The sequence below is a fragment of the Anomalospiza imberbis genome, chromosome 13, assembly GCF_031753505.1.
Source record: "Anomalospiza imberbis isolate Cuckoo-Finch-1a 21T00152 chromosome 13, ASM3175350v1, whole genome shotgun sequence".
Lineage (NCBI taxonomy): Eukaryota > Metazoa > Chordata > Aves > Passeriformes > Viduidae > Anomalospiza > Anomalospiza imberbis.
In genome coordinates, this window is record NC_089693.1 from 4,770,682 (window position 1) to 4,795,399 (window position 24,718).

A 24,718-nucleotide genomic window follows, 5' to 3' on the forward strand; every position below is an offset into this window, starting at 1 on the left:
AACACGCTGAACTGTCAGAGCAAACAGGGGGCTCTTTAATAGCACGAAATTCTGTGCCTGCTTCAAACTCCATCACTACTCCAGAAATGGATTTCCTTTCTCTGATGGAGCGTGCACTGTTTGCAGGGGGGGCAGGAAAAAAAGTGAGAAAGTCTCCTCAGATGGTGTCTGTAACCATCTCCCATAAAGCTGGAAATGCTGTGGAAGGGTCTTGGTGTGTCAGAAGCTGCATTTTCTGGTGATGCTACATCACCTTCTCTGGTCTTTTGAGATGTCCCCTGATGCATTGTAACTTGCTCAGTAATTGGAATAGAAAAAGGGGCCTGAAGGTAAAAATCCCGATGTTAATCAAGGCTGGCAAAGGGCAGAACATTAGCTGCAGTAATTGTTTTTCTGAGGGAGTCAACAAAGCCAGGCTCGTCTGTGCTAGCAAACAGATCCGGTCCTGCCTCTGTACTCCTCACACTGGCAGAACATTGCCCTGAAATCACTGGAGCAGGGATCGGGCCAGGAATGAGCAGCTAAGTTGCAAAGCAAATTAATTCCTGCCAAAAAAGTTCAGCTATGCTCAGAAGTATGTAAAGTGTCTGATTTGAGAAGTGTCAAGTAGCATTTGTGGCCAATTATCCAAGATGAAGGGGGCAGAGCTATGTTTACATGTACTAATCTTCAGCCAAAGTTTGAAAACTCTAATTCATGGACACGCATCAAATTTCCTTTCCAGGCTTGGCATTTGCCTGTACGCACGCATGCACATTGCTCGGGGATGACAGGAAAACATGATTATGACTTGCAAATAATACAAATAAAAAAAAAAAAAAGAAAAAGCGAGAAGAGCTGCCATGCAGCAGCGGCATGGTAATTAAACCTATATTGTGATATGCAAAAAGAATCATGGACTACTGTATGAGTAAAATAGCTTTATCAGCTGTGCTGAAATATGATGTGTGGTGTGTCTGTATTGTTATTTTTCCACAACCTGTGAAGCCCTGGGAAATGATCTACACAAAAGAACAAGAAGTAAAACTGCCTCTGCCATCTTCTGTTTAATTAACATAGGTATACCAATTTAATGCAATTAATCAAGATAGGAAGGATTAAACAGTAACTCAGCTGACAACGACAGAGTTAGCATTGCTGTGGCATAAGAAGGGCTGCAAAATGAGAGTGGTGACTGTGGGGAAGAACAAGCTGGCTGCAGTTTTGGGAGGTTTATGCAGATGTATTGAAATTTAGGGGCAGCTGATTTTTCATGTGGCCAAGTGTTTATCTGCCCCTGCCCTTTCCTTTACCCTCTCAGACCTTCCAGGGTAATCCCCAGAGTGGCAACAACTTTTAAAGCGATTCCTCTTTCTTCTAACAGATTCCTGATGCTAAAGGTCTGACCTTAAAATGAGCAGTGCATAGGGCAAGAGTGGGTACTGCAGTGAGCTTCTGGCCTTCAACCCTGCCAAATACAGCTATTTTGGTAACCAGAACAGTATATTCGTGATGGGTGAGGGAACAGAGCCTTTCAGTGCAGGGCTTCTCAGCACATTAACTCTGTCAGTGCTGGATTCTGGGTCCCTGTGCAAGTTGCCTGTGCCTATTTAAGACCATAAATGCAGATCTGCAGAAGTCTGCAGCATTCTGTGATTTCATGGTTGTGCTTTAGTGCCTGATGCACCCAAAAACTGGACTGAATCCTGTGGATTTCCATGCGGATCTGGGAAGGACTGTAATCACATGCAGCTGAGAGTAGCTCAGACTTGGATTTCTTGTTGGCAGAAGAGGCACAGCCTGGTTTGCTACAATGCAACTGTCCTCATTAATGTTCTTCAAGCCCTGACTACTGGGACCGCCATAGTTGGGTCAGAAGATGGCTGAGTTTTCCAGGCTCATTCTCTTGTCTTCAGAATGTTAAATTGGGTGATAATGAGTAGTAACTGTGTCCTTTTTTTTATGGTGAAGTTGACACTTGCCTTCTAGTAAACAGACACAGAGATGACCCTCCTCATTTCGCACAGGTCACCAAACAGCCCTGGAATGGTAGGGGTTATTGGCCATTTACCAAACTCTGTTTGACTTGGGTTCATGGGTGAGAGATGAAAGGCTCTATATTGCATTACCAATCCCTGGGGCCAGCCAGTCTCCCTAAAGAAGCATTTCATTTAGCAAGGCAACTGCTGGCCCATGGGAATCGGAGACTTGGGAAAAAGAGGACACAGTTTCAATTGCAAATGTTTCCTTAGGGCAGATGTCTTAAAGCCACACAGAAACTCACTGCTTCAGTGTCACAATAGTTGCTCCAGGACACTTAATGGCCAGCAGATTTTCCCCTTTAATTAATCTCCCCTTTTCCCAAGAAAACATCCGTTAGGTTCCTTGTGGTGTCTCTGCCTCTGCCCTGCTCTTTTGTCCATCTCCCTGGGGCAAGACCATTGCAGCAGTTGTGAACTGTTACCTTTTCCAAGAGCTTCAATATTGAAACAGATGAAGCAAGGAGCCCTGGTAACATATTTAGAGGTGTTGGGCTCTTGGGAGGAGAAATGAGAACTGAAGTGTCAAATATTTTCCTTACCCTAGAGCAAAGATGCTGACTGATCTTTTTGGTTATAGTAGAGTGGTCATTGCTATTGGGGTAGTCCAAGTGCTGCCTTTTTACAGATAATAGATGAAGTGATTGATGGCTACAGGAAGAAGAATATTTGATCCAGACCAAGAATTCAACCCAGACTTGTCCTGATGTTCCTATGATCTGAAAATCCGGTGTTGTTCCAAATTCATTATCACTGATTAAAATCCTCTTCCAGTTTCCTCCCTTTCTGTTTGTGATGTGAGTCATGAGACATTCAGAAGTTGCATTTGTTGTTTGATAGTTTTACATCATGGTTGTAATAGTGCCTCTGCCGAGTCAGCAGGTTCTTTTCTGTGTTTGTTTATTTGTTTACTACTCCATTTCCAGCAAGTTCTTGTTACCCAATTCCTGCTGACAACAGAGGAAGAAGCACAAGTCAGCTCAGAAAATGAACGACTAGAAGGTAAGTGAAAAGAATAGTAAACACAGGCCATTCATGTAACAGGATTCGATTCATTTTTGTGCCAGGGAGATTTTTTAAATGGGACTTCTCCCAGTGGAGAGCTCACAATGCTCAAGGCCTGTTTCACTATAAAGACAATACATAATTATTCTGGGCTTATTATTATTTTTTATCTCTCTTTTTCCAGTTGCAGGGAGTGAGGGCAGGGATGAGATCAGGACCCAGTTTATTGCTGTGCAGACTGTGCAGCACACGGAGCTGCAGGACCCTGTGGAGGCAGGTAAATGCACCCAGGTTGAAGGTTCAGGTGGCAGGTCTGATGTGGGAGAATCCATCAACAGCAAAAATGGGGACTCAGCCTCCTGAGGGCATCAGTCCTGGGCTCCTGCTGCTTGTTGCTTTCGGCATGTTTTCTTTCCACACTTATTTTGAATCACCGAAATGATGAATTGAAAAAATGTCATGTCATTTGAAGCACTCTTTATTGTATTTATAGGAAACAGATAATCTGTTCTCTGAGGATAATGGAAACCGAGTATGATGAACTCATCTGGAGAAAATGTAGGTTGGGTGTGACAGAGAAACTTGTGTTTTATACCTCAGTGACATCTTAATTTCTGGTTTTGGTATGACAGACTCAGTGATACTGAACCATCCTGGTTCCTGCTTTCAGGCTGGGGTCACAGGTTGGACTTGGAAGAAGAAACTTCCACGCAGAGATGTGACTGCAGTGTGAATACTGTGCCAGGGTAAGAGAAATTTTGTTTAATTTGGGGTGTATACAATATGTAAGGTCCGCACAAAGTCTGTTGTTCCTCCCAGCCTAGTCAAACTGCATTTGACCACTACTTATTCAACCCAGTAAAGTGTACCTGAGTACCACAGCAACACCTGCTCTATTTATATATTAAGGTTATTTTGCAAGGTCAGCTCTTTAGGATTTAGCATTTAATTCATACAGGATTCTATAACACATGCCCAGTTGAGCTCTCTCTCTACTTCCTGATGATTTGGGTGATTTTCTCTAGCCAATTTATATTTTAATTAGTTGTAACATTTCTTTACTTTCTAATTTGAACAACTGAGACTTAAAAAAAAAAAATAAAAGCTAAAAAATAACTCTCAAAGTGTGAATGGATACTCATTATAATTTTCTGTTCAGTACTTGCATGTCCTGGGTTATCTTGGGTGACATTTTCATGTTGACTGCTCTGTGTTAGTTCTGCTCAGACAGAAGGCAGTGACAGTGGCTCATGTGTTACAGGTTTCTTTACAGATGAAACCTAGAGAGTGTTCTAAAATCCAGGCACAACTCAATACCAGCAACTTCCACACCCCTCTGTGCTCCTACCATTGCTTTGAACCAATTTATTTATTCATTTGGGCTTTAAGTGCTCGGATGCATTCCTTCCTGCTGCAACAGCAGGGGTACAGGGAGGGGTGTTTGAAGCCACGCAGTCATTTCCACCCTGGATTTCAGGAGGAGTTATTCTTGTCTCAGAGATGACGCATTCAAATATACCTCCATGGATTCCAGGTGAGTTAGTCACATTTAGATGCTTCCAAGTAATACACAGAAAGGTGCTGAGAAAATGATGAGTCTCTGCCTAGTCACAAAAAGAAAAAAAAAGCTCAGAAAAGTAGATCTAAGCAAATTATATGCAGTAGCCCTCCAAATATTCTAAAAAGATCTGGGGTCAAAGGGCTTTTACCTTAAAAACAGTAGGCATGCACAGTATTTACTTTACTGACTGACCCATCAGCTGCTCTCTGTCCCCAGAAACAGTTCAGGAAATAACTGGAAGTATCTGAAGACATAAAAAGGATAATTAAGTTTCATTGTGGAAATAAGAGGGTAATCTGTCCAGACAAATCTGGGACCTAGTACTGAAAGCTGTAGTATCTGAATATAAAAAATGAGTAATTTTGAAAAAAGATGTCTATCAGGACTGTAAATTCAGAGAGTAAAAAAGTAGCTTTGCTTAATAGACCATCTCTGTCTCCATCTCCCTCTAACTCATTTTCTTATTCTCTTTCTTCCTTCTGTGTTATTGCAAAAAAATGCGTGCAAAATCTGATATTGAGAATGCTTTAGCTTCATTTCCATCTTCTATTCTCAAAATGTTTTGTTCCACTGGGAAGATTTCCCCTGGGAGATAACCTCAGCCATGACTGCACGAGGTTTGTGGGGTGGCTGATTTGCAGAGGAACAGCTGTATTTTGAGGTGGCTGGGAGGCAGCCAGGTCCCCACACTTCTGAGGCTCTTAAAAATATTTGTGAGCTGGCACGAGAAATCACCTGGGACTCAGAGCAGACCACAAGTGCTTAGGACAGTGTTTTCTCTGCACCTTTTCTTGCTGAGCAGAACTGCAGCACTATAAACAAATGTGAGTTTTGCCTCATTCTTAGGTCCTGTGAGTTATGAAAGCCCACTCCAGATGTAATGAATGTATAGATCATTTTGACCAGATCATAATCTATTAGTAAATAATGCTCTCTGAAAGTATAGGTGAAATAAAGAACTTGCTACTCTTGCTGAATTGGTATCAAGGATTACTGTGGAGGCCAACATGATCCTGAGGCTTTGTGCTACTGACATTTAAATACAATGCAGAATTAACTACAGGGTTTGGTTAGTAAATTCCCTTCTGGATTAGGATATTCAGGATTTACGCTGCTGGAAACAGAACCCAAAACTGTACAAAGCTTACCTGTGCCTTGGCTTCAGCTCACTGACACCCTCACTCATATTTATAGAATTTTCCATTAGATTCCTTATTTTGGTGGTGATATTAATTAGCAAATCACACAATACTTTTCAGAATGATTAGAGTCTGATAGAGCAAATCCCTCTAACACCTATGACTTTTCTTTGCTCTCCCTGGAGGAAGCCCAAGGGTACCAGACTAAGACCTAAGGCAAATTGTCAGCACAGTCTATAGGCCATGGGAAGGTTAGGTTTAAAGAAGATGTCACTTTAGGGACATCTGTGTGACACATGCTGCAGTGTCCAGACATTGGAGACTATGTTTTTGCTCTAAATCTAGAGAGGAAGTCAATAGGAAAAAAAAAGGGAAAGAAGCACGGGGGAATAAAAGTACTTTTGAAAGAGAAGAAATCTACATTTCAATGAAAATCCTTTCAAGGCATTTCAAATAAGAGTCTGAGAGAAATAATTACAAAGTTTGGAGAGAAAGAACGTTAGCTTTGATATCTTTTTCTTCTATGAAGCAATTAAAATAAGCAATTTTTCAAATACTAAGCAGAAAATTACTAATGGCTGAACCCAAAAGCTTTCATTTCCTTCTTGGGGCCTTTATTCTTCTAAAAAAAGACAAAAAAAATGTGAAGGTGGTTTTCCAGATAGATTAATGCATAAAGCAGTCGCTAGTTGGATGTCATAAAAACTACAGCAGCATAGAATAGCTGAGATTAAGAGCTAGATTTAAATCATGCAACAGTCCAGTTAATATCAATGTCTAATTAAGAAATGCATAAGAAGTCTGTAATGTTGATTTGATGGAGAAAAACTCTAATAGGGTTTCTTTTGGAATTTTCCATTTCAATTGCTGTGTAGACTTTTAATGGATGTCCTATCCAGTCTTTGGTATTAGCAGGAATCGTCCTCAAATTAAAACCAAGGCCTAAAATGGAGCACAGGTAGACAAATTAGCTGGTCTGGGAAGCAGCTTGGGTAGAATGACAATGTGAGCTGAAGCCGAAATTTGAGTACAAATAAAAGAGAACAAACGTCTCAAATCTGGCATGGAAACCCTCTCTGCTTCTCGTTTGAAGCAATCTAAAACCCTGTAATTTGAAACAATGCGATGTTAACCCATTTCCCCACCTCCCTAAGCCTGCAGAAATCCCTGACAATTCATACTTAGACACCTAGACCACTAAGCATTATTAATTAGTCGTTTTTATTTAAAAGGCTTTCCACAGTTATGCATATTAGTAGTGTGTAGAGGTGGGTTCTTCTCTGCTTGTGATGGGATTTAGAGCACACAGGTCCCTGTCACCATCAACGAGCACCATTAATCTTCCACTCCTCTCTGGGTAACTGAATCTCTCAAACCCCTGGAGCAAAACTAGGCCTGTGGTGTCTTCTGTGTCCCATGGATCATCCAAGACGTTTGGTCTCTAGATATGAAAGGGGAACTGGTTTTGAGCACATGACTAATGCCCTGAAGTTGCTAAAAGAGGAGCAGTGTAACTCTTGGTATGCACAAATCCACTTAGCAAAGAGGGGGAAATCACAGTGCTGGGTTAAAGCAGCAGTGTATTTATTATCACCACTCTGTTGTTGATCCAACAGATCCAGAGGGAACGATCTCAAGGAAGATGGCACACTCAGAATAAACCCTCTGACCAATACATGCTGGGGAGTAATTTTAAAGTTCATTAGGACACATTAAAATATAATACATTGGCCATGGCAAAGCAAGGCATGTGATTCCATCTGTCTACATGTCTCTTTCCAGTACTAAATCCATCCAGAGACCCTTCAGAATTATATCATTAAGTCTTGTCACGTCCACAGAGAGTGGAAAAGACTGGAGGTGAAAATCAGAGTAACAGTGAAATTTTGGCACTTTTATTTTTGGGTCATTGCCTGAAATGTCACGGTCCAAATTCATGCCTGACATTGCTCCTTTGACCCATGAGGCACAAATATGTCATATTAAAGAGTGATACCATGGCCCTGGGGGTTGCTCCAAGGATTTTTCTCCTTGAAAGAGATGGGAACAAGGATGCTCTCAGTGAGGCATCTGCCTTCTCAATGGTGCAGAAGGTCTGATGTGAGGACACTCAGACCATCAGAGAAGTCTGGGTTTTTTTACCCTACTTTTTATAGTAAGATGGGGAGGTGCCATGGGTTGGGATGATGCTAGAGGGTTGTTCAGGTGGAGTTCTAACAGGATGCTTTGTCTGCAACCTTTATGAGACTTATCCAATACTTAGGGGAAAAAAAAGAATATGAAGCAGGCTGTCCTTTGCAAACACACAACAGAAAAAAAACCCAAAACCTTAACTTGTCCAACACACTTGAGAGCCACAAATTCTGTTACAGTTTTGCTAAATGAGATGAATATTTCTCTCCTCCTCTATAAAACCATCCTTTTAGACATTACTGCAGCCATGACCTCACCGCAGTTCCTGGATTCCTTCTGAAAAGATTAAAATGAACTAATACACAAATTATCTCATCACAGCGTAAAGGACATCTTACACAGGGGGGGAAAACTAATCAGGAGAACTTCAGTGCTGCATTTGTAGTAGCAGGAGAAAAAGAACTGTAACACCACTGTGGAAAGACAAACTAATGCCAGAGAGGCATTTTTCCATCTTATGAACCATTTGGATTTGTCCTACCTGATCCTGCCTGTCCCACCTGTCATCCTCTTAGCTGTCTCCACATCTATCATCTTTCCTTTTTTCCTGCTTTTATCTACAATTTCCTTTGTCTATTCCGTGCCCTTCCCACCTGCTTTAATATCCTGGGTAACTTTGTGTGCACTACTATTTTCAACTACACCCAAAATGCGTTTTGCAGAGTACGTACCTTACACAAAAGTATTCACACATACTTCATCTGTAGTTTATAATCTGTAGTTATTCTGGATTAAGAACACCTTTTCTATGTTTTCATACAGTTCTCAGCCCAAGGGGTCATGGATGATGACAGCCCTCATCTACTTTGGAGCTGTTGTATCTTCTAAGAGAAATCAGGAAGATAAGTTGGGAGAGATGCTTTACTTTCTTTTGTAGGAGAATCTATAAATTAACACTATGTAAGTGAGACTCTCACCACATTTTTAATGTTGTATCACATTTTGAGGCTGGAAAATAGAATATCTTGGAACTAGGTGATCTTTAAGGTCTTTTTCAACCCAAGCTTTCCTATGATTCTATGATCTTCAGAACAAGATGAATATAGTGTTAATAATGCAATCTTATCTCTCGTGCCCATAGGTCCTCCTCAGCTCGGCCTTGAAGTGACACCGTTAAGCAAGAGGTGACAAACCGGTTTCCTTTCTCAAGGAAATGTCACATAACTGCCCAGGGGCCCACTTTAGTTGGGTTTGCACCCTGACTTTTCAAGGAGGGATGTGCTGCTGTGGCCCCTTCCCACCCTGGCAGGAGGAGCTGAAGCTGTTCATTCAGAGCTGTGATGTTTCTCAGGCAGGAAGAAAGGCAGAAGGCATCAGGTTGTAGGGAGGGATCAGGGCAGCCACCTTTAGACACTGGCAAAGAAACCTCCAGAACTCATCCAGAGGAGATGAGCTCCCAGGGCTAGACCATGCTGGTACAAAGGATGGTGGTGCCTTCCTATCCACCCAACAAGATTTGCTACTCCTAAATGGGGGAGCAAATACATCTGACCCCAAATGCTCTGCAGTTGATAGACCTGCTTCAGTCAAGAGAGTCCTGAGCAGTGATGAGTGTTGTAGGATGTGTGCTGCAGCATTAGGAAAGTCCAAAAAGCCCAAGGAGCAATGCAGAGCTTCTGTCACCAAGAAAATAGCATGAAAAGCTATTGTAATTCCTGTAAAAGCTGTTGTAATTCCTGTCCCCAGCAGCCTAACTGGAGGCACAGACTTCCCAAGGCAGAGAGGACTTGGAGAACTCAGGATTTTCAGTGAGATCTCTCCCCAAACCCTGCAGATTTACCAGGTCAGCTCAGTCCAGGCCAAAGTTGCCGGGAAAGGTCCTCGGCTCTGCTCCAAGTTCAGTGCTCTATTGATTGGAAGAGGTATTTATTGTAGGTCAGGATCTCGAGCCAAGACAGCTGAAGCTGCAAGGACTAAATTGTCTATTCCCGACCCACAGATAAAACAAATGGCCAGTTTTAGCCTAATCATCACTTCTGCCTAAGGAAAGAGAAACTCTTTGAGGTAAGTTCCCTTGGATATAATTCTTTCATTCTAGGTTACAGAAGGGCTGCAGCTAATACATATCCTGAGTCATAATGTGGATTTGCACCTTTCCTGTGAAATATAGCTGGTTTATGTCCAAAGGATCCCTTCTCTCCCTAATGCTCACTCATATTGTTACAACTTCTACATTAGTTACAGGTGTGAAATGCCAACTGATCCACACTTCTCGTGCTGTCAGCAGGGGAGTAATGTGTGTCAAAGGCCTGCTTCTCAGAGGGGAGGTCACCCAGATCTCCATTTGCACATCTGCTTTGCTAAACACAAAACTCTGGAGGTTTGAAAAGCTCCAATGTGCACAAAATGGGATGTGATCACTGGGGGCTGTACAGAAGGAGCTGCTTGTGCCTCTCATTAAGTATGCAGGACACAGAATTTTCCCTCTGTACAAAATTCCTCATGCATTAAAACAGGTGGTGTTTCACTTGTAAGTTCTATATTAATAAGGAAAAAAACGCACTTCTCTGCATTCCACGAGCAGACAGGATACCAAGAGGTTAAAATAGAGCCTCACACATTAAGCAGCTTCAGAAAGATGCTAATATTCAGCATGTCCCTGCTTGGAGTGTGCAGACATGAAGATCAGGAAAGTGCCTGATCAGAGCTCCTGGAGGGACCATGCTGCTGGAGCTTGCCTTACACAGAGGCATCCTGGTTTGGTTCTGAGGGCTTCCAGAGGAGCTTTCAAACGTTTCTATTTCCTGCTGTTAGTGGATTTTTTTCATACCTTGGAATAAGTCTTCCGATGGTAATGTGTTTGCAGTAGATTCTGAGATAATAGTTCTTGCTCAGGGGATCTCTAATACACAGTATTTTATGCTTTCTACATTTTATATGAGATCAAAAACTCCTATATATACATACATGCCTAATTCTTTCTTGAGGCCTGCTAGAATCAGTATCTGCCATAAGGATGCCCACAAGTAATCTATACAGAATATTTTTTGGTCTTAATATGTTTGGCCTTTTAATGTCATATATTTATGATGATTCTGGTTACTCTGCATGTACAGGACATTTCAAACATATGCATCCAAGCATCATTCACCACTATGCATTGTATTTTTTCCTCTCTCAATTGAGTATTTCTAAATTTTTTGGGAAGATAGTGAAACCAATACTGACCTTTTTATCCAAAATGAGAATACAGGGACTTGGTCATCAGCTGTATGCTGATGTTCCATGGATATAACATCATGTTACATGGAATTTAGACCTTGTATCCTCACAGTAACTTAGCCAGAATTAAAGAAAAGTGATTTCTAAAGCCCAAAACGTACTGGGGAGGGCTATGAGCTGAACACATAGGTCAGAGAATGTTTCATGATAAATTTCAAACCTGAAATTCCAGCTCTGAGCCTCTGCTGCTTATAATGGCCATCTTCTTAAGGGTGCTGTTGAAAATAGTTTTCATGGGAGTCAGAAGAAAATAATTTTCATGAGAATCACTTTTAATACTGAGGAAGGCTAGCACTTGCATTTTAAAGAAAAGTTTTGATTCAGGAAAAGACTCTCTCTGGAAAAGTTGGTGAGTTAGAGGAGCTGTGCTGTAGAAGACAGAGTGGCTGTTTGACTCTTCATGGAAGCATTTTTTGAATTCAGGCCTTTCCCCTGAAATTTACACCAGAAATTCAGAAATCTCATCTTTGATCAGAACAGCTTCATTACCTTCCTGAGTAATAGGAACGACATTGGTTTCTCTGGGCTGTATGTCATAGACATGACAGAGCCATGAAAAGACGTGGAGAGAAGGATACTGATTTTCTTTGAATGAAATACAGAAAATTTGAGCTTGGGAAACATTTGAATACAATATGCTGAAAGTTTAAAGAAAAACTTTATAACAAAAAAAATTTTAAAGAAACAATTTCCAAGAGCATGCCTGTTAATCTTATCTTCATTTTTGCCATGTATAATTATGAGAAACACAGACAACTCATAGGATTTTTTAGTTTCTGTCGAGAATTGCCTTTTCCAAGATAATTCTGTACACTATTACTTTAGCCCACTGGGTATCATGTAGGGAAGGTGCAAGATTATGCACATGAATATTTCTGTCTACGACTTATGCGTGCTGAGACAATATCAACTTATACTTTCTCCTGTCATTGGTCCTTATTCCATAGAGGATATTCTTAATTACCAGCAAGACAATTTGGTAATATCATGTAAAGTGTAACAGCATAATTTCTGTGATTATTTACACCTGCTAAGGATCTGAATACTGAATTTTAAAGCATATTTTAAGTTCAGAAGAAAGAGTGTTTTTTCTACAAGACACTATTTCTATTTTTAATAGAAATAATCTCATTTTTTAAATCTATTGGTACTGTTCTTCTAAATGAAATGGAGCTTTTGAACATGAAGACACCATTTTTACACATTTTCACTGCCCTGAAAAATTTAGAGCACACTTCTGTACTGGATTAAATCAACTTGAGCCTAAATGTCTAAACACTATTTTTGACAACTGTGCATGAGGGACGTGCCTGTACAGGGATTCTAAAGAATAAAAAACCTAAAAATATCTCAGTTGCAAAGAAAATTCCCTGTATTCCTTCATACACTTCGTAATAGTGGTTATATATATATATATATATATCTTTTTTAACCCTCACAGGTTTATCTCTAATTCTGTTGGAAATTATTGAAATTATTCCATTGACTTTAGCAAACTCTGTTTCCTGCTGGATTAAAGGCAATATTTGTGCATCAGATTTCCTGGTGATGTCCCACTAATGAAACAGGTAATTTTATAAACATGTCAGGGAGGGTAAGTGCCCAATAAAAAGATGTCAGATAGAGATGTACGAATTACAGTCTATTTGTAATGGAAATAAAACCAGGAATTCTTACTGTGAGTCATGAATTTCTTTATAATTGCTTCCACATTTGGGGCAACTTTTCCCTAGGTTGTCTACAGAAACCCTGCAATTCCTGGGGCTTCTGATGGCAGTTATGATCACAACAACACATCTCATTTCTGATAAAAATTACTTACTTTGGGAAGGATTGTTTTTTTCTCAAATTGCTTTTCTGAGTCTTTATCTACAACTATTTTCTTATCCTCCTCCTCATTTTCTGTTTCTAATATAAAATCAGGAATCCTTATCAATTTAGAAGAGCAACAAAACTAAAGAAAATTCAGGCAGAATTGTAAAGCACGGTCTGTTTTAAAGTTCCAACTCAGATAATAAGACTCCGGTTTGTGCCGCACCTCACTCATGGACTCAGTTTTCCACAGTGCATTCAGTGTTGTAATAATGCAAATCAAATACAATTTTAATAACTCCTTCCATTAATGTTTTAAGACTGCAACACTTATGAGCATGATTCTAATTGCATGATTTTGCTACAGGCTAGTTTTATAGATCTGTCTGATCTTTGGATATTTGCACCGTTTGGATTATTTTAAATAATTAATTTTTGGAAGAATTTCAGTCTCAGTAACAACAGTTGGGTTTGATAGTGGTTGTCTTGTCAGTAATTGTATGTATCTGCTTCCATGCCAGGATAAACTAGATAAATTTAGAACTCTTTGGAAGGAGGGGTCTGAGGTTTATACCATGGCAAATGTTATGGAGAATGTTCTTAGGAGGGGAATATTTATAGACTGTGCTAATACAAGGAGCAAAAGAGGTTTAAAGTGAATAAAATTTTGTCATGCAGCACAATTAGTTAATTAAATTACAGGACTTCCTGCCAAAAGAATACCAAAAATATAATCAACTTAAAATACCATTAAACATTCTTGTTTTATGCAACTTCTGTTGCCAGTCTCTAATGTACTGAGTGATAGGAACAAGGAAAATACCGCATGAGAAGAATTAATTTGACTTCTGACATTTTTCTGAGTATCTGCTGGGAGTTTCTACCACAGAGGCCATAGAATCATGGAATCATTAAGGTGGCAAAAGACCTCTAAGATCATCAGTTCAACCATTAACCCAACACTGCCAGGTCTAACACAAAACTGTGTTCCTAAGCACCATATCCACAGATTTTTTGAGCACCTTCAGGTATACTGACTACACTTCTTCTCTGAGCAGCTTGTTCCAGTGCTTGACCACCCTCTCAGTGATGAAATTTTCCCTAATATCCAGGATAAACCTCCCCTGGTGCAACCTGAGTCTTCTTTCTCTTGACCGGTCGCTTGTTACCTGGGGAGAGAGACCAGCCCATACCTGGCCACAACCTCCTGTAGAGAGTGATAAGGTTCTCCCTGAGCCACCTTTTCTCCAGGCTGGACACCCCAGGTTCCCTCAGCTGCTCCTCAGAGGATATGGTGAAGGGCTTGCAGGACCCCTGGTGTAAGCCAACTGCTGTTTTTAGGCAAGGCAAGCAGTTTGAAAGCTTGCTTCTCTCTCCAGAAACCCGTGTAAAACCTCAGGCTTTCCTGTCATTGTGCAGAATGGGATGAGGGAAACGACAGGACATGGGAAGAAGGTAAGCGGGGCAGCAAAAGTCACAAGGAAAGCATTTGCTGAGTGGCTGGTGAGGGCCCTTACCTTGATACTCTCCCCAGGGTTTCTCTCTAGTGGCAGGCACTTGGCTCTCCTCCTTGTACGTGCTGTTCTTCCCCTCGAGCATCACTTGAGATCTACAGCAGAAGGTTCCCTCCTTCAAGATGAACAGAAACACCAACACAGTCTTGCCCACTCTTGATTCTACATTTCTTCTGTAGAGAATTTGCTCCAAACTTTGCTCGTGACAAATGCCTACACAAGGCTTGGACAAACAAGCATTAAAAGCAGCAGTGGGAATTTTCTTTTGGGGGTTAAAGAATAGCTATGAACCAAACATTGTACCCCAAGAGGTGGTTTTTTTTCCTGCAAAAAATAAGGTGTTCTTCAGTGAATATGGCTTTACCCACCCCAACAGTGCAGGTTTTCCTTTCTGTTTGGTGAATTCTGTGTCTGGCATGACAGAAAAGAACATCTCATCTGAAATACCCTGAGTGCTTTTTCCTTGCATGAAAAAATTCTAAGTCTTGCTACAGAGTTTACACACTGACAGAGAAAAAGTGCACAGGTTGAGAAAAACCCATGATAAACTTTTACTTCAACAAAAGAACTTTTAAATCCTGTTTGAGAGGAATGGAAGGTGGCATAGGCATACAGACCTTTGAGAAATGTAAGTTTTCCATAAATGGATACTCAGAATATGGATAATTACAGCAGTATGTGAGAATTTCACTGCTAGATCAACTCAGCATGAAGTTCTCAATTATTCTTTCCCAGAAGTCATCCCAAACAAGAACACCCTGATATACTGAATTAATGATAAAAGTGGATTGTGGCTAGGGTTTTCCATGAGAACTTTGTCCTGGAAAGTGCCAAACAAACAAAAAGGTTTGGATTGAATAATGCAGTTTTTATGAGGCTTCTGCGCTGAAAAAAAAAGATGTTAAATACCTTTAAAAAATTGCAAGTGTCCCAATACATATTATTCTAAGTGAACATATATTTGCTTTGAAATATATTTTGATTTTAATTTTTAATTTAAAAGTGAATGTAAAAAAATGAAATATTTTGAAACTACTGAAGCAAATGGCTCAGTTAGATTTTTCACTTTTTAGCAGCTTATTGGTTAGCCACAGAATTAGCTGAAAAAAAATGAAATCCTGAAAACTCCCAAAGGACAGAAAAAAGCACTTCCCTGTCAGCTATAAAATGAGTGAAAATTATAATGACATTTTCATTTAGCACAGAGATTTACTAAAACACCCACATCTTCACAGAAGTTGCAAAGACTTGAACTCGGACACACTTTTGGTTTCTCCCCAGGTGTGATATTTAATGATAATGTTATTACTAGACTTGGTCATCCACACTCTCAGATAAAGAGCTGGAGGTATTCCAGCCTCTACAGGGGTAATAATCTCTGTTTCATATGCTAGTACAAGAAGGAGGGTGGGAAGCATGAGCAGGAAATTTCACCCTTTTATTTCAAACTAATGCATTTAAACAGGAAATGGTAATTATATAATTTAGAAGTGATCTATCCAAGGAAAAAGAGCCCCAGATGCCGTCAAGGGTTAAGCTTTGTAGGGCAGAGAGGGAAGGCCTGTGTAGCTTCACTGTGCTAATGGTGTGGAGAAAGATCTTCTGAGATGCCTGCTCAATTTGTCAGGATTTTATCTTCTGAACTATTACCTCCAGCTTTCCCCAGAACACCCTTCCCAGCCCTTTTATCTGCGAGCTATCTTCAAGTTAACTGTCTGCCTATTGCCTTGGCTGAACCGCACTAATAGTCAGCTAATTACACATGAACACTCTAATTTGCTTTGTCTTTCTCAAAAAACTCACGCGTGTGCAGGCACGCACGCCAGTGCACTTCTGCCCGCGCCACGAATTCAGCACCAGCTGAATTGGGATGAAATTTGTTGCGTTTGTTTTCTGCCCCCTCTGACGCTTCCCCCCAACAGGCCACCACCAACGCTTGTCATTCCTGATTTGCAACATCACCTGTTGCTCCAACACCAGGCTCCTGTAGAGCAGAAACTGGAGCAAAGAAGAGAAATACGTGTTTGTCATTGAACTGAGCTGAGAAGAAGGAAGAGGAGAATGATAAGATCATAGCCTGCAGCACTTTGTTTATGAGAACATCCTTCCAGTGATATATGCCTGCACCAGGTGAAAGTATTGTGTCACCCCTAACATATTTTAAATGCCAGGGCTGTCATGCAAGAAGACAATGATGAACAAGTTTAAACAGAATATGGTTTTGTAGCCATGTACAGAGTTACCCTTTGAAGGTTTGCACTGGTAGTGCTTCTTAGCGAAATGGTTCCAAGCTCTGTTATATTCCCCTACAGAACCCCTCACACAGAATTTAAACAAAGTGGAGACATTTGTATTGCAGGCAAACTGATGGGGTTATACATAAAGCAGTGCGTTTCCTCAGGCAGGATTTTCAGGCTGTTTCACATGTCCTCCCTACCATACTACCCAAGTTTGTCATAACTTGGATAGGAGCCCTGCTCCACTCAGCAAATAGGCAAAGAAATGTCTGTCTACACCATGCTCTGAGGAGCAGGGACTGGCCCCAGGTCGCTGCATGGCAGAGGTTTACTCAGACTATCCCTATCATGCTCCTGTGGACTGAATTCCCGTTAGCTGCTGCAGCTCCCAGACCACATCACCTGCTTTAATTCCACACTAAAGAATTCCCCTGCGTGCTCCAAGCTGCCTGGCCGGGTGGGATGGGGTAAGCAGGGTTATTTGGAGGACTCTCTTCAAAAGTGCACTCCTGGGCCAAAGTGAAAGGCTGATGCAGAAGCACCTTTCCTCAGTAGGCAGATATGCCCAGAGCTATCATCACATGGCAGTTTTCTTCTTAGATATTTATCTGGAGCTCAACTGCACGAACACCAACCCCACATTCTAACACTGTTGCACAACACCACTCCTTGGCTCAGATTGACAGCTCAAATTGAGCCTTGTGAAAGCCAACATCCACCACACGATATTGAGAACGGGCATGACCACATCCACCTTGGATTCAGGTGAAAGAGCTTTAGCCATGTGTGTCACGTGGAAGTGAAGGCAACCGTGACACCGTGGAGTCGTACGCCGTTGAGGAAGACTAAGGTCAGAGCCACTCCATGACCCATCCATGACAGCATTAATAACTTTACAAGAGGGAGGAAAGGGAGCTTCTGATTGCCTGAAAAAACCTTCAAGGAGGTAGGATTTCTTAACTACTTCTTAAGGTCCTGTGTGGGCTTGCGTAACGCATACAGCATCTGCCCCTCAGTTTTCCTTTCTGTAAAATGGACATACCTTGTTTTCCACAAGATTATTAGGAGGATTTTCCAATTAAAGTTCACCATAAATGGAAGTGTCTTGCAAACAGTATTTAATCACCTGGCTAAAAATGGTCTCCAACTTCTTTGGGCAGAATGTGAGTTTTTATAGGGGCTAGTCACAGTGTCCAGAAGGCTACGGGATCACACGCTGCATCTTTAAGACAGAGTTTACTTCTGAATCAGTAAATGTACTAGACAAAGCAGCCATTATTTATGCATTCCTGCATACATGGCAAGGTGAAAATAATAGAATAAACATCATATACTTCATTATGATATCGGTTTACACTTCCAGGGTACACAAAAAGAGGCCATTTCATCAAGCTAATTGCCTGAAAGTAAAAGAGAGAGAACTTTAGCTATTAGTCTATTATGGGGCTTTTTTCTTAATCACAAATAGGGGCCGTGTGTCCCCAGGGGGATGTGTATTCTAATTTACAATTGAACTACAGATCAGAGCAATCAATCTTGTGCAGCACTTTTACAGTGTAATTGCTGCAACATAACAAATAAAAAAAAAAAAAAAAGAAAAAAAAAAAGAAAAAAAAGCAGCCTAAGTCGAGTTTCAGCTTGAGGTGGAGATATTTACCAGGCATTGGTTGGGGTGGGAGGGAGGCAGAGAGAGGAGAGAGGCGCCAAAGCCATGAATATGCAATGAGGGCTCATTAGTGCCCCAGTGTTGCCATGACGAATGGCATTATCCCCAGACTGGTGCAGCCTAAACATGAATTTTATAACGACCCATTTATCATGACTTGTCATGGGTTTCTTTACTGTACTTTCTACTGACTCTCACACCTTCCACCATTAGCACCTCAGAATCCCTTCCTTTTGTTCTTTTATTTTAGTCCATCTTAGTTTTTGGGAGCGATAAGGAGGGCTGCAAACGGTGGTGTTCAAGAGTTCAGAGCTTCCCAAGCTGAAGACCCACCGCAAAAACGTGTTGGTGGTCTTCAGTCCACTTACTAGTGGATAAGTGTCCTCGTTGTCACAAGTATCTGCAATCTTGTCAGTTGACTCAGCAGAAAGGTCTCGGATTGACCGAGCATCCAGACAACTATCTTTCCACTCTGGCAGATGTGATGGATGAATCTGCTTTGTTGACCTAGGCCTGTCTCCTCCTCAGCCCACTCCATCTATGTGCACAGTGTAACAATCCACCCCTCATCTTCACGTTGAAAAAGGCGCAAAATCAGGTAAATAAACAAAACCTGCTTTCTCCCCAGTTTCACTTAAATGAAAAACAAAAAACGTACTAGGTCTAAAACCCAACTGATAGGGAAAGCATTTACTTTCCAGGAGCAAGCAATATTAGTCAACTCTAGAGGAAAACCAAATTACTGTGAAGTAATTAGTGTCTGGCTTTAGCTCATTTTTGGTCGCTGCACGTTGTCTCTGTTTTACTGCTGTCCTTTTGGCCTACCCAATCCCACATTTAATATACCATTGCTTATAAAGAAATCCCTGTGGCTCAGAAGGCTGAATTGCCACTGCTGGGCTAGGGCCTGCTCTCTAGTATATAGAGGCTTTCATTTCCCAAGTTATGCATCTGACATCTCATGGCCAAATCCATGCCAGTTTATTTCTGAGAAGTCTGTCCTCATTATTTACCCCAAATAGTTCTGCCCTTTTTTTTTTTCCCCACTGTGAAGTGGCTGGAGTATCTGAAAGTATCAAGCCCCTCTTTGTTGGATTTTACATTTTTGCTATTACAAGAATTTGTCTTTAGGGATAGAAAAATCAAGCAACTTATTTCCAGCTATTACTTGGACAGGACTTCATGTTCTTAAACAAGTTCCGAGCTCCCATGATCTCTGAAAAAAACTCTCCCGAGGTCTTACATCAGGGTAGTCCTACAGTTCTTTCATTAGTCTACTGGATGTTTGAAAATATTAAAAGGCATCTAACATCCCAGGCCAGCAATTTATAGACTCAAAGTCTGGCGCTGTAGCCCTCAAAGCCTCTATTTCTTCCACAAAATCTGAACTTTGCTATTATTGTTGCCAAGACAGGCACGTGTTTCACCAGGAGTAGTTTGTCAAAGCAACAGTCCATTATCCAAAGATTCATGACAGATTCCCACTCTGGTACACGATGGGAGAGAGGCTGGATGTCAGAATGGGAGAAGAAAGGAAAGCTTCTTCTCAGAAAGGTCCATTTGGGAAATGACACACCTTGATTAATCAGGACATAGCTGATTAGGCCAGCAAATGCTTGCTTTTTTTTTTTTTTTCTTTTTTAAACCCATCTGTGCTCCTTTGGAGAATAGAGGTATATAAAAATATATGTATGTGCAGTTTTTTAAAGCCCCAGACAGCATCTTCTACAAGTCTGTGACCTATGATGGAGAATTCCAGCTCCCACTACAATACAAACAATGTTCTGTTAATTATCAGGAGACAAAAGAAGAATAGAAATCACTAGAAGCAAACCAGAAATGACATCCAATACTGCAGAAAATATCCACTGTCTTCACAAGGACTCGGGACACAGCAAATATTACCATTATTCCCAAGAATAAATATTTGCCCTATGACCCAGGTGATCTGATCACCTATTGAGTGGAGAGAATGGAGAGTTGCCACAAAAAATGTGGTTTAATTCAATTATTTTAATTTAACTCCTATTAGGAGTACTAAAACTGACTGTACTCAGTCTATAAGATCATCTGATCCATTATCTGCAGTTTATGTGATGGAATAAGCAGATTCCTGTTTGAGTTGGTTGCAGGCACTCACAGGTCCAATCTGCGGAGGTTATTCCATTATTTTATACCAATACCAGCAGCTCCCTTTGAGAAATAAGCTCATCCTTCTTCCACTGACCTCATGGAGCAGAAAGGCATGGAAACAAGGAATATTAAGGGACAGCCAATGCAGATGACACCCAGCTCTGTGTCACTTTAGCACCCAGGAATCACAGAATCACATCAGAGTTTTCTAGGTTGAGATCAACAACCATATGGAGGGCAGCTGCCCAGGAATGGAAAACAGTCACTATTCCTCAGTCAACCCACAAATGGCAATCATTAAAATAAAATAATTGCAGTCTTTAAAATATTAAGTCCTTGGTTCTAAACTGACAGGACTCTAATTATAGGAAACACACAAATTTCAGGAGAAAAAGGTTACTTTCATTGTCATATGAATCCAGCTTCCAATAAGGTATCAGATTTGTGATTGTTTCAGAGAGAAATTAAGAAATATAAGCAATATTTTGAGGTGGAAGAAAAATCTATAAGGTAGGACTAACTGTTTATCCTGAATTTATGGTAATTTTTGTGACTGAGTGCTGTAGGATCAGAAATAGGCTATCAACAGACTCACATGAAAATTCTGCTTAAACACATATATTTGAATGTAATAAAAGTCTGTCCATATAGTAAAAATCTGCAAAATTATATATACAGTTGTTTTCTACATTTACAGATAAAATTAATAAACTTAGGATAAAAAAATATCCCTGAGAAAAACTTCAGGTGTGATTACTATTTAATGCTTTTCAATGTCCTTTCAACTGACATGTATACAAGAAAATTAAAAAAAACCCCATAAACCCAGGCACTATTTCTCTGTGTATAGTGATGCTATTTTAAAGACATGATAAAATTCTAAGCCCGAACACAAAACTCCTTCTGACTGAATACGGAAGTGTTTGAACATCCAGGCAGTGGCAGGGACATATCTTTATATGCTTGTAAGGCCTCCTGATTGTGCTAAATAAACCTGACCACCTTTTTTTTTTGCTATTTTTGTAGAGAAATTCATCCCTTCCTTTTTAGTTCTGTTTCATATGTGACCTAATATATTTTTTTCTCTGTTCAAAGCTTGGCTTGGCTAATGAATTAATGATCTTCTCCTCTGGCTATACTTCAGCTTTGTCTTTAAGGCTCCTCACCTTTCTCCGAGTGAAGCCAATGGCTCGCTGCTCCCCACTTTTAAACAAACAAACACAATGTCCTTCTTCCCCCTTCCTCCCCACTTTCTTTAATGACATCTTCAGTCATTAATGAGTTAATAAAAATCTCAAAGTCATCTGGGAATAGATAAGGGGGAAGAAAGAAGAGTATTGTACACATAATGACAGGCTCCCTGCTGGCCCTAAGATGTCATGGGTCAGCCATGTCAAGAATGTGTGTGCCCAATCATCTGCTGATTTTTATCAGCAAGGCCTGAAGCAGAATCTGACACGGCCAGTTTGGGAGTTACAATGAATAAACAATGACTTCTTGGATTGTTGGCGGCTGTGTGATAGAGTGAGAGGGTTTATATATACTAAAACATGATGACATTAGCAATCAATATACCAATTACTGGACAAGTTATTGGATGAAGAATGCACATGTCCTGAGCTTTGTGCACTTTGAACATGCTACCAGCAAAGGAGACCACAGAAATGATGTTAATTAACCCATTCCAAGATTGATATGCTAATACCTGATGATGCCTTGAAGTTTCTGAGAGCATGGGGTAGGAAAAAATCTTCATCTGGTATAGCACATTAAACATTTGAAATATAAGACACAAGCCTGACAAATTTATTTTTCATCAGGACTCGAGGAAGAAAGGAATAAATTTTTTCAAGTGAGCAACTGAGATTCTAACAGACTTAAATTGTTCTCTATAAAATTTCACCTGAACACCTTCAGCATACTACACAAATTTCATCACTGAGAAGTCAGAACTTATCTCTTATAGGCTGGTTAAGGAAATATCCCAACAACTCTTACCTCTCTTATGTAGCGAAAGGAAGATAAAACTCTAACATGGTTTTTTATTTCTGTGTGACTGCAAATGCATTTCTGCATCTGATCAGTCTCTTACATTCTTTAGTGTGCTCAAAATATTCAGTGTTTATGAGTTTGTCTTCTCTTATTCTGGAAGTGATTGTGAAGATAAAATGACAGTATTTTAATTGAAGCCAGAATAGAATGGGATTATATAAATCACCTAATTCCAAGTACAATATAGAAGAAAACTAAAGTGGAGATCAATGTTGCAGACAGATCTAGATTGGAGTTAACTGGTGTCAGCTCTCCATTAAGATGGACAAGTCCATGATCTAATGGAAAGCTCATGGGTTTTGCCCTGAGATGCATTGTTAAAATGATGTGGGAAAGACAGGTTTTATGATGGTTCTCCATCCTTTTCTGTGTAGTCTCTGAATGACAATTTTACTGCCATCTGGGAAGCAGCAACGCCATGGACCCTTTGACTTTTGCTCAGGTGGGAGCAAACAAGTCAGGGTGTAAATATAAAATTTAGCTCTGCCTGCCAGGGCATCAACCAATGAAGTAGAAATTGTGCAGAAGAAGGGAGGAGAGTTCAGCCATCAGAGTGGTCCTGTGCACTGCTGTATGTCAGGGGCTGAATAAAATCTGAAGATTCATCTCTTACGGATGACTTTTGTGATGTTACTCTAAATTATAATCAAATCTGCTCCTGCACCTCAGAGCACTAAGCACTTCTCAGAGTTGTGTTGGATGGTGATGGCAGAGGGACCAGCCTCAGACAAAGGGGGAAAAATAGATGAGGCTCCATCTGGTTTTAACTGCAGTGGTTATGAAGTGTTGAGCTGGATCCTTCCAAATGGCTCTTCCCTTCCCATGGAGTAAGTTCTTGAAAAGTTTAAAAGTGAATTTGTCCAGCATGTGTGATATGAATCACAAAATGCTTTTAAATGTAAATGTTTCATAAAATAGCAGCATTACTATACATTGCAGTGAATACAGTTAAAAAATCCAACTCAATAATCCCTCCTCTGTAATTTACAATTAACTTTTTGCCTCAAGGTAACAGCTACATTCACAAAAATAATGGTAATAGATTGACCTTGTTATGAATGGATAACAAGCTGGAAACAATATAGTTTGTCACAGAGCATTAACTGTTACTGTTGAAATTGTAAATAATGTGTATAGAACTTACAATGTAAATGGCTCCCCTTAAAAATATTAATTATGTCAATTAAACACTTGATGCATAATGGATTATTCTGAAACCTATTTAAGTCCATGTCAGACTGAGTACACCATTTTCTAAGATCCCATTCCCAGACTACTGGAAAAATCTATGGCTGTGCTTTGACTGCTCAAGGTGGACAAAGGAATATTGCCTTAAATTAAAGATATATGGCTGCCTCTTTTGTTTATATTTCTCACTGCTTTTTCTCATCAGATGACACTGTTTACAGACACAAGGCTCTCCTGAAGAGCTTTCAGGCTGCTTTGGAAACTGCTGAAAAGCAACCCTCATCCAGCAGTACTGGCCAGTCCCTGGAGGATGTCCGCGCGAAACGAAGAATTCCACTGGTTTTGTGCCACTTTGGAATCACTGGATAGAGAAGGACAGATCAGTTCTTACACCTGGCTGGTTTCTCTGACCAGAGTGATCTAACTCAGCATTCTCAAGCTAGTGAAAGCTGAGGGTGATCTTGTTCAAATCTCCTCCTTGTGTGTCCTTTGGAGCCCGAGCTGTGCTCATCCAGGAGAAGGAGGTTGCTATCACATGGCTTTATGGACTGATCCAAAGCTGATATATAACACATGGCTTAGAAAAAAATTGTTTTCTCCCAGTGTCTGATGACCACCAATTCATGAACAAGACACTGAAATGTATGTTTTGTGCTTCCCAGCCACAGCTCTTCAGCTGTAGCTCAAGACTGGACTTAACAGCACAATGCTTAAGTGTTCTGGCCAATTACCATGTTGCCTTATAAAAGAAGGATTCCCACTAGATTATCCACATAGAGAAAGTGATACTAAAATGACAAGCCACCAAGAGGTCAAATAACCAGTTGCCAGAAGTTAAAATAACTAGACTGTGGAGCAGCAATATCTGAGGAGCTGGCATGTGTCCCAGGACTGGTTGTCATACAAATGAAAGAAAAGACAGCTGGAATCTTTTTGGATTGACTGTTATTTTCTGTGAATATAATGTAAATCTACCAC

The 24,718-nt window shown here is 40.4% G+C and overlaps 1 long non-coding RNA gene across 1 annotated transcript in view; it reads right to left on the reverse strand.

The window, feature by feature from the left end:
• LOC137481763 (uncharacterized) overlaps positions 1 to 24,718 on the reverse strand; it is a 163,928-nt gene that overhangs the window by 15,145 nt on the left and 124,065 nt on the right. The window contains exon 3 of the long non-coding RNA XR_011003655.1: positions 14,468 to 14,579. This is a non-coding gene — a long non-coding RNA (uncharacterized lncRNA). The remainder of the gene's footprint in view (positions 1 to 14,467; positions 14,580 to 24,718) is intronic.